At 37.5% G+C, this 10967-nt stretch overlaps 2 pseudogenes; both read right to left on the bottom strand.

Moving 5' to 3' along the window:
• Window positions 1–4985: 4985 nt before the first annotated feature.
• Window positions 4986–6886, bottom strand: LOC140502539 (heat shock cognate 71 kDa protein-like; annotated as a pseudogene).
• Window positions 6887–8901: 2015 nt separating this feature from the next.
• On the bottom strand, window positions 8902–10392 carry LOC140502538 (heterogeneous nuclear ribonucleoprotein K-like; annotated as a pseudogene).
• Between the last annotated feature and the right edge of the window lie 575 nt (window positions 10393–10967).

Below are 10967 nucleotides of genomic sequence, written 5' to 3'. Positions count from 1 at the left end.
TGGGCCATTGGGCTGAACTCTATTTATCCAATTAATATTTTCAATGTAATGAGTTCACCCACACATTATTTTGAGTCATCATTTCCCCACATTGATGAAAATTTTATTAGGTATTAACAAGTCTGACTCTTTCATAATGTATGGACTCACCTTGCCCTAACTGGCTTTTTAACATTAGGTTAAGTGCTTTAATGACAAATGTACAGATGGCAATTTACCCTAGAATGAGGTGATCATCAAAATAATGGCTGGTTTTCATTAATATGAGTTATACTTTTGGATTTGACCATTAAATAAGGGTAATAGGAGAGGAGAGAGAGAGAGAGAGAGAGAGAGAGAGAGAGAGAGAGAGAGAGAGAGAGGTGTGCAGGATTATTTGTATACTCCAATTATAATCCCTTGAATGGGGGCCTGAATGTTCAAAGAAAACGTGTGGATTTTAGAAAGATAGTGAAGGGAGTCAATGGTAGAATAAAAGATTGTATCCTGGGCCAGTAGAGGAATTCCTAGTCTAAACTTTCTGGGTCCAGTAGAAGAGTTCTTGGACCACTAGAGAGCTAGAACTGGGGACCAGGAAGTCAATGAATCATTGTGCACAAAAGAAAATCCTAAATCTACCTCTCACTGGTGTTATGTTATGTAGACTATGAAAATCTGTGCCCAGAAGGTGAAAGGTCTCTATCCCAAGAGAGTACTTAAAATATAAAATGTCCCACATATCTGTGGGAAAGATAGGGGGTCAAAAGAGAGGAAAGAATTGTTGTTTCAACTCTTGATAGAACTAAGTATGAATCCTCTTCTTTGTTGTTCAGTTAAAGTTTATCCTTTGCATGATGTCCTTTCATGGAGGTATAGGAGCTCTTTTTCTTTTATCAGAAAAACTAAGGCACCAGGAAGCCAATATATTGTGTTCTCATTGAACACTCTAGGTAGAGATAACATTATCAAATGTGACACTATTGAAATGTGAATGTTTCTTCTATTATTCTGTTAGTTCAGGTTTGATGTCAAAATGAAGTGAAGCACATTGAACAGTTGACAAAAACGTAGATTTATCTGCCTCTAACATGGAAAAGATATTTAACAGATATAGAGAAGCCCTTGTGTCAAGTAGACATTGCTTCCTCATTTCTCCATATTTAAATATGTCTAATCATCATGGTAGACTGTGGTAACTCACATGGTCTTGGGGCATCTAATAAATCTTAAAGGTTCTAACCACACATTAGTGGGCCTTTTTATACCCTTAGAAGACAATATAAAAACCAGCAGGGGATGACAAGAAACTGTGTCCAGGGAGGTACAGTCAGAGCCTTGCCCAGTCCAAAACCAATCAATTCCTAACTTTTTCACCTTTTAGGGAATTATTAGATGAACACATTTTGGAAGGGGGAGATCCTTATAGATATTGGTCCTGTCATAGCATGAAATGTCCTAGTTGGGACAATAAGCAAAAATTAATGATTTAAAAGAGAAGCCCACAAGATTGAGTTTTATTTATGTGAAAAAAGACATGTAGTTCTGTTTCTATTGTATGTGTGTGAAAATGGAGATAAACATTGAATTTATTTTTAAATATTGATTATATATATATGCACAAGTGTATATACATATACACACAAACACATGCATATAAATATTGCATATGTATGTACATACACATACACACACATATATTTACATACATACATAATATAACACGGTTTCTTTCCATCCTTTCTTTGCCCAGTGCTCCTTAGTTAAATCCTTTGTGGTCTTTCTCTTTTTTGGTTGTAATGTATTGCATGTATAAATGTTTTTACTTGGAGAATAATGATGGAAAATTTCCTTAACATTTAAAGTAATCATATTATTCTTCGTTTTTGAAAAAGTCTTGGCACATAAGGTAAATGAGAAGTCAAGGAGCCCAACAAATGGCAGCTTTAGCCATCAATATGTTGGCAGAGATGTCTGAAGAGTGTTTGATCTTCTTTTGGTTACAAGTACCCAAAAATTTTGAGCTCCTTTCTACTTAATTTGTTGGTGTCATGTTTAATATGCTTGAGAATTTGGAGTTTATTTTTACTATAATATAGCTAGTTATAATGTTTTCTTAAATGTATTTGCAGTATAGGTCATAGGGTTCAGAAGTACTCCTTGTGCTTTGAATGAATTTGCCACAATCTCTAGTTAACAGTAATTCTCATCAGCTTCTTTTACTCAAGGCTTCCATGAATTGATGGCAGTTTCTTTGGATTTTGTGGGAATGCCTATAGGAAAAATTATTTTAAAATAAGAAGATTTAAAAAAGAGAGGGGGACATATAACTGAGTCCTGCTAGCTTTAAAATTGTCACCTGGGAGATGTGTGTGTGTGTATGTGTGTGTGTGTGTGTGTGTGTGTGTGTATTTGTGTAGGATTCCAGTAATGTTTCTACTTGCAAGCCCTTTTTTTTTTCAAATCTCCTTTCTGGAATTGCTTTCAGAGTTCATGGGCATGTCCATTTGTATATCCTTATGGATGGCACAATATCATCCTTTGAGGATGAATTAGAATTTTGGAAACTGTCAAAGTTTTTTGAAAGCCAAGTGTGTTGAATCTGATAAATAACACCAATTTGGATCCAAAAGGTTACACTATGAAGAAGTGAAGTGGATGTTCTTGTGCAGCTTGTAGTTTGGCTCTAAATGGAGTTCCAAGAGACAAATTCCAAAATGTTTTGAGCAATGACAGCTGCAAGGGATGGAATACTAATTTAGCTTGCAAAGATGGGAATCTGGGCAGAAAACACTCATTTAAATGTGCAAATATGAATAGTTTTTAAAAACTTTTTGTAATTTAGCTTTGTTGCTTTACAGTCAACCCTTATATACTTAATTAGACATCTAAAAAAGACCTCAAAGTCAAATATGACATCATTTATACTTTATAGAAACTTCAAAATCTAAATTCAAAATTTTAATAATTCTTTCATTACTATGTGGATACTTTCTTTTTTTTTCATATTTTTTTAATTTTTTTTATTTTTTAATGTTTAACAATCACTGCCATACAATTGAGATTTTATCCCCCCCACACCTATCCCCCACTACCCCCCTCCCTCCCCACGACTGCATATAATTCTGTATAGGTTCTACATATACTTTCCTATTTAGTATATTTTCACTATAGTCATGCTATGTAGTCAAACTAAAATACATGAAAGAAATCATATAACAAATCAAAACATGATACACAAAAACATACACATACACAAACATGATCTGCTACATTTAGCGAATGACTTCCATATTTCTTTCTCTGAGTGTGGAAGGCATTTTGCCTTGAGAACCACCATTGGGTTTTTTTTTTTTTAAGAAGTTCTTGTGTTATTACAAAATTCCAAGTCTACCAGAAAAAACTCTCGCAAACTGTGGTCGTTGCTGTGCACAGAGTTCTCCTGGTTCTGCTCCTTTCACTCAGCATCAGGTCATATAAGTCCTTCCAGGCCTCTCTGAAGTCTTCTTGTTCATCATTTCTTATGGCACAATAGTACTCCATTACATTCATATACCATAATTTATTCAGCCATTCCCCAATTGATGGACATCCCCTTGACTTCCAGTTTTTGGCAACTACAAAGAGTGCTGCTATAAATATTTTTGTACATGTGGGACCCTTTCCCATTTTTATGATCTCTTGGGGATACAGTCCTAGTAGCGATATTGCTGGGTACTATGTGGATATTTTCTAACTAATGTACAGATGGTACCGCATTTAATCTTATCTATCCCATGCAGCTCTTATCTATATCCACTATAAATTCTTCACAGGAAGTCTCCTCAAAATGCTTAAATGCTGGAGGACTTTCTCTAGATCCATTCATATTGTATATACATCAGGAATAAAGGTAGTCTATCTATATATGGATATATTTCATTTAATATGCAAATATAGAGAAAACCAAACTTAATGTTGAGAAGACCTAGGCTCACTTCCTTTGATACTTTCTTGATATCTGGAAAAAAAAGATCCCTTAAACACTCAGTATCATGAGACAAATTGCCAACTTGCATTAGTAGAGAGAGTCTTCTCCAGGACTGAAATCAAAGGTATAGATCTCTTTACCTAAGAAAGCAATCAATAAACTGTAATACTAATATGTTTCTCTGTGAATTGTAGACTTCTGTAGTACTCTCACTTCTACTCCCTCTTCTTGGACAGGTAGAGGAAAGTCGAATCCTAAATACATCCAGTCTTCTCCTATCTCTTTCAGGGTGGGTGTGTAGGGGCATGGAATGAGGGGTAGGTTAGGCTGTGATTACTTTTCGAGTTATCATTTTTTCCTCTCCAATCCTTTTGTTTTTATCGATTTAATTAACCATACTTTATTACAAAAATTACCTATCTTTTTAACCCAAGACTTTGGTGGTACTTTTCCTTATTTCATAAAGTTTCTATCAGACAAATCTTATCAATGAAATCACAATAGTTACCAAATCCCTACAGTTACCAAATATCCTAATATTCAGATAGAAGTTTGACTTTCTATTCTAATTTAAAATTATCTGTAGCTAACCTTTTGCTTCTTTATGTTTGAGACAAAGTAATGCAAACAGAGGAAATGTTAAATAAAAGAAGTCAATGGAGTATATCATAGCATATGTTAGTAGACAGAAGTGGGGAGAAATTGGAAAGCAAATAGACTCTTTATGTGGGAACTTACCTCAGTCTTGAAGAATTAGGCACAACTAGTAGTTTAAGCTTTAGTCTTCTTTTTTTTTTTTATGGTGTTAATTTTAAATAGTTTTTATTCTCCAGGACAAGAATTGCATTTCCACTTGTTTACAGTGCTGATAACGTGCAATGTTGTTCACTTCTCTCCCTCTGCACACATTCAAGTATTTAGAATGCCCAGATTTACACAGTAGCTTAAAGGTTACTTTTAAACTGCTATTGTCTTGGCTATAAATTTTGAGTCCTTCAATTTTTGGAAAAGCTGTGTGGAATGCTCTTTCTTCTGTTGTTTAGTCCACCTCTTCAATGGTGGGTCCTGGGAGTCTACCAGGCCTGCCTCCTGGCATGCCCCCTGCACTCTGGTACACCTTGGTAATGATGAGGTTGCAGACCTTCTCCAACTCTTTCTGCTGATGCTCAAATTCTTCCTTCTCAGCAGTCTAGTTCTTATCCAGCCAGTTGATTATTTCATTACATTTGTCAAAGATCTTCTATTTGTCTGCATCACCAATTTTGCCTTGTAGTTTTTCATCTTCCACTGTAGCCTTCATGTTGAAAGCATAAGATTCAAGAGAATTCTTGGAAGACACCTTGTCTCTCTGCTTCTCATCCTCAGCCTTGTATTTCTCAGCCTCCTGGACCATACGCTCAATGTCTTCCTTGCTCAGATGTCCTTTATCATTGGTGATGGTGATCTTGTTCTCTTTGCCTGTGCTCTTATTCACAGCAGAAACATTGAGAATGCCATTTGCATCAATGTCAAATTTTACTTCAATCTGAGGAACACCTTTGGGTGCTAGGGGGATTCCTGTGAGCTCAAAGTTGCCAAGCAGGTTGTCATCCTTTGTCATTGCCCTCTCACCTTCATAAACCTGAATAAGTACACCAGGTTGGTTGTCCAAATAGGTGGTAAATGTCTGTGTCTGCTTGGTGGGGATGGTGGTATTACGTTTGGTCAGAACAGTCATAACTCAACCAGCAGTTTCAATTCCAAGGGAAAGAGGAGTGACATCCAACAGCAACAAGTCCTGCACATTCTCAGATTTATGTCCAGAAAAAATGGCAGCCTGGAAAGCTGCACCATAAGCGACAGCCTCATCAGGATTGATACTCTTGTTGAGCTCCTTGCCATTGAAGAAGTCTTGCAGAAGCTTCTGTATTTTGGGAATTTGAGTGGAACCATCTATGAGGAAAAGGTCATGCATCTGTGTTTTATCTAGCTTGGCATCTCTTAAGGCCTTTTCCACAGGGTCCAGTGTCCCATGGAAGAGATCAGCATTCAGCTCTTCAAAACAGGCTCGAGTGATTGATGTATAGAAGTCGAAACCTTCGTAGAGGGAGTCAATCTCAATACTGGCCTGGGGATTAGAAGAGAGGGTGTGTTTTGCATGTTCATAAGCAGTGCAAAGATGGTGAACAGCCCACTTGTTCTCACTGATGCCGTTCTTGTGCTTTTGCTTGAACTCAGCAATGAAGTGGTTGACCATTCGGTTGTCAAAGTCTTCCCCACCCAAGTGGGTGTCCCTAGCTGTGGACATGACCTCAAAGATGCCATCTTCAATGGTAAGAATGGAGACATTGAAAATACCACCTCCAAGGTCAAAGATCAACACATTTCTCTCAGTACCAACCTTTTTGTCCAATCCATAAGCAATAGCAGTAACAGTTGGCTCAATGATGATTCAGAGCACATTGAGACCAGCTATGATTCCAGCATCTTTAGTGGCCTGATATTGGGAATTGTTGAAATAGGCTGGTACTGTGACAATGGCATTTGTGACAATCTTCCCAAGGTAAGCTTCAGCAATTTCTTTCATCTTGGTCAAGACCATAGAAGAAACTTCTTCTGGATAGAAACTTTTGATCTCCCCTTTGTACTCCACTTGGACCTTAGGCCTGCCTATGTCATTCACCACCATAAAAGGCCAGTGCTTCATGTCTGACTGTATAACCGCATCATCAAATCTGTGACCAGTCAGACGTTTGGCATCAAAACTGTGTTGGTGGGGTTCATTGCAACTTGGTTCTTTGCAGTATCACTAACTAAATGTTCTGTGTGGGTGAAGGCGATGCTGGGGGTGGTCCTGTTTCCTTGGTCATTAGCAATAATCTCCACTTTCCCATGTTGGAAGACTCCCACACAAGAGTAAGTGGTGCCAAGATCAATGCCAACTGTGGGTCTCTTCAACATGGTTACTGGGGAGTCAGGGGTCATAGCTGACCACTGTGGAGAAAGAAAGGCTGCTGCTGTACTGAGTAGAGGCTTTAGTCTTCCTAAAGATGTTTGTAGGATAGTGATGATCTTTCTGAATTTTTCCATTCTCTGTGACAGCTTAGGTTTCCTTTCATTTTCTCCCTTCTCTCTCTCTCTCTGTCTGTCTCCTTCTCTCTCTTTTACTTTTACCTGTTACACCTGTAACATTGACTTTGTGGGCATATCTAATGAGTACCAAGTGGAACTGGGAACACTGTCTCTCTGTACTGATATTATTACTTCTGATACAGAGATTGTGACTGTATAATTATGCCTCAAACATAGAGAAGCAAAATGCTAAGTAGAGATATATTCCAGAATTCTTTTGATGATCAAATGAAATGTTTTAAAAGTATTTGATATGGTGCCTGGCACATAGTAGGTAACATATACGTGTCAGATATTATTATTAATAAGAATGAATAATAAATTATATAGAAGTTGGGGGTACATAGGGTTTTCCATAATGAAATTCTGAGAAAAGTTATGTCAATGAAGAAAAAGAGAGAGTTTTCTGGCATATATGAAACATTTAATAAATGCCTGCTTATTGACTAACCAAAGTACATTAATTTTTAAATTATCTATCCTAGATCTATTTTCCAGGTCAGTTGTTTTTCAGTGAGATATTCAACATTGTCTTTCTATTTTTTATTCTTTTGTTTTTGTTTTATAATTTCTTGATTTGTTGTAAAGCCATTAGCTTCTATTTGCTCCATTCTAATTTTCAAGAAATTATTTTCTTCCATTTGCTCTTGGATTTCTCTTTTCCATTTGGCCAATTCTGCTTTTTAAAGTTTTCTTCTCCTTTTAGCTTTTTGCATTTATTTTACCATTTGGGCCACTCTATTTTTAACATGTTATTTTCTTCAGTATTGAGTGTGTGTCTGTGTGTGTGTGTGTGTGTGTGTGTGTGTGTGTCTCCTTTGCCAAGTTGTTGACTTCGTTTTTCATGATTTCCTTACATCACTTTCATTTCTCAGTCCAATTTCTCCCCTACTTCTCTTACCTGATTTTGAAAATCCTTTTGGCCTGAGAACAATTCCTAGTTTTCTTGGAGCTTTGAATATAGAAGCTTTGACTTTGTTGTCTTCTTCCTTGTTATTGGACTACCTGAAAGCCATGATCATAAAAATAACCTAGACGTTTTCAATAAATTGTCAAGCAAAACTATCCTAGTATTCTAGAGCCAGAGGGCACAACAGAAATGGAAAAAAAAATTGTGCAGCAAGTAGGGGCAAGCATTTGCAAAAACCATCTTGTTCCATGAATGAATGTGATGCAATTCCTTCCCAAGCAATGGGCTTTCAAGTCATCAAGCTGTCACCAGGAGTATTTGCTTTCTATGTGTCCAAGAATATATGCCTATATCCACAGAGGAGCTGAAAATAAACCTTAGTGTTTAACTAATTCTGCTTTTGTCTAAGGGGAAAGATTTATCCATTTGAGATTTAATGTCTTAAAAATGACCACCAAAAATAGGTTCACTAAATTTATTTTAAAAATCATAAAATGTTTCTTATAAAGAGCATTACATTCTGCACACTTCTCTGATTGGATACCAGGGACATGTGGACTATTGATACTCTTTCTCTCCTGTCCCCACCCCCCCAAATTACAGTGGCCACAAAGAAAAGTGTTCACAATAGTTACAGGAGGGGAAAAATATTATTATTATTTTTTTACCACCACAATGAACAAAAATAAAATTCACTCTCTCTGCTGCTGTTTCAAAGTTTCAATGTTAGTTTTGCATCCTCTTCCCCCACCACCCTGTTTGTAAGGAACTAAGACATAACATCTGGTGAACAGCAAAGATTTCACTACACCTCAAATGCAGAACACCTATGAAGCAGAGGAATGTTGGCTTTGTAAACAGAAGCAGAGAAAAAAAAAGATGCAGGACTCCTTCAGTTCTTCACTAGTCTTGAAACACTTTCCAGAATACTGCTTCACACTATAAAAAAGAAAAAAAATATCTTGCAATAGAATCCTTCAACATCTGCATACTGCTTCACATTGTTTTGCAGTAAATACTGTGCATTCTGTATCTGGTCCTGTGCTCCTGTAATGGTAATAATTCGATCCTCAGATCCTTCCAAAGGCTCATCAATTTTGATTATGCTCCAAACTCATGATGTATTTGTTAGATTCTCTGACCATCTTTACAGATAATAGAACCAGCCAAATCTTTGGGAATAGTTACTTGTGTTGTAATAATGGGTCCACCAAGATCACTGTATGAGTCACAGCCCCCTGCATAGCAATAATCATATCTAGAACCACCCATAAACTCATAGTACTCAACCTGTGGTTCATAAGCCATCTACTATTAGGAAGGACTCCATGTATCTATTGCAGAGTCCCAGGTCTCATCAGCACTGAAACCAACCATGCCACCATAATAGTCACTGGGTCTTCCTCTTCTGTCATAAGCCATAAGATCTCCTCTTCTAGGTGGTGGTGGTGGTGGAGAAAAAGAAAGATTTCGAGCTCTGCTACCACCCCTGCTGCCACATCCAGGAGGAGGTGGAGGGGTTCCTCTGCAAGGGCTCATGTCATCATAATCTCTTCTAGATGGGGGCATAGGATGCCCACCATGACCTGGTTTTGATTCCATCAAAGCCTCCTCTTCCCCGCATGGGAAATCCGACAGGACATCCTCGGCGAATCATCAAGCATCATTGTGAAACCACCATAGTCAGAGGTTTCATCATAGAAATTGGGATAATAGGGTTGTGCACGTCATTTTATGGAAGACTCAGATATAAGATCCAGTATGATCTTTATGCACTCCACAACCTATCAGGCTTTCCCCCAATATCTGTAGAATGAGGACAGCATTCCTGGAAAAGCTTGATAGTTGTCTGAGTGTTCTCTTGAAGTTCCTTGATTTTAGCACATTTGACCCTAATAATTCTTCCTGCCAAACTCTGGTGAATCAACAGTCTTAACTTACAATCAAAGTGGCTTCCTTTATAGTGTTGGTAATTTAAGCATTCCACAGCATCAGATTTGAGAGGAAGCTGGCTGGTTGCAGTGGGTGAGGGCAACTGTAGGCCCTCTTCCAAGGTAGGGATGATTTTCTTCAGAATTTCTCCAGTTGTTTCAATATCTGCACTGATACTCAATATGCTCTTGGGACCACTGCTGTCTGGGACTGAAACACTTGCATTGTAATCTGTATGAAGTGCTTTAATATTTTTGCCTCCTTTCCCAATCACCGATCCAGCATTCTTGCTTTGAAACAAAAAGCGCAGTTCAACCATCTTGTCAGTGTTTCTAAATCTTTTAAAGGCCTGCTCCCTTCCATATCTTCAGCAGGGCGCTTACCAAATTCACCATTGGTTTCAGTATTGGGGAAGGTTTCTTCTGGCTGCTCAATCTCCATTTTCTTAGATTAAATGGGGAGACAATCTGTAGGTTTAAGAGCAAGAGAAACACCAGCCAACATAGGTTGATGCCTTAGAGAAACACAGAAGATAATGGCGTCTGCAGTGCTATCTCCCCGAGTGCCCTCCTCCTCTTACTCTCACACATTATATTGCTTTTTGACTTTTTTTTTGCTCTTCGTCTTCTACCAGATTCTAAGTTCCTCAAAGACAGAGATTGTCTTTCTTTTTTGTATGCTTCCTCCATGCTTAGCACAGTGCCAGGTGCACAGTAGATGCTTAATATTTTTTTTAAACTCACTGACAATCAAAATAGTACTACAATTTCATCTGAAAGGAATAATTCAAGAAGTTGGATGATTATTCTTTTTTTTCCAGTCGAAGAATAACCAGATTTTATTAAAGGTTCACCATATTGGGTTGACTCTTCTTTTTAAATTAAATTATTTTATTTGTTTTCAGTGCTCAACAATCACTTCCATATATCTTAGATTTTTTCCCCTCCCTTCCCCTCATTTCCTCCTCCCTCCCCACTTCCTCTCTGAGATGGCATTCAATCTTACACAGGTTTTACATGTACATTCCTATTAAATACATGTTGCATAGAAGAATTTAAATGAATGGGA

The sequence above is a fragment of the Notamacropus eugenii genome, chromosome 4, assembly GCF_028372415.1.
Source record: "Notamacropus eugenii isolate mMacEug1 chromosome 4, mMacEug1.pri_v2, whole genome shotgun sequence".
Classification (NCBI taxonomy): Eukaryota; Metazoa; Chordata; class Mammalia; order Diprotodontia; family Macropodidae; genus Notamacropus; species Notamacropus eugenii.
Note: the sequence above shows the minus strand (reverse complement) of the source record. Positions and strands in the feature narration are given on the sequence as shown.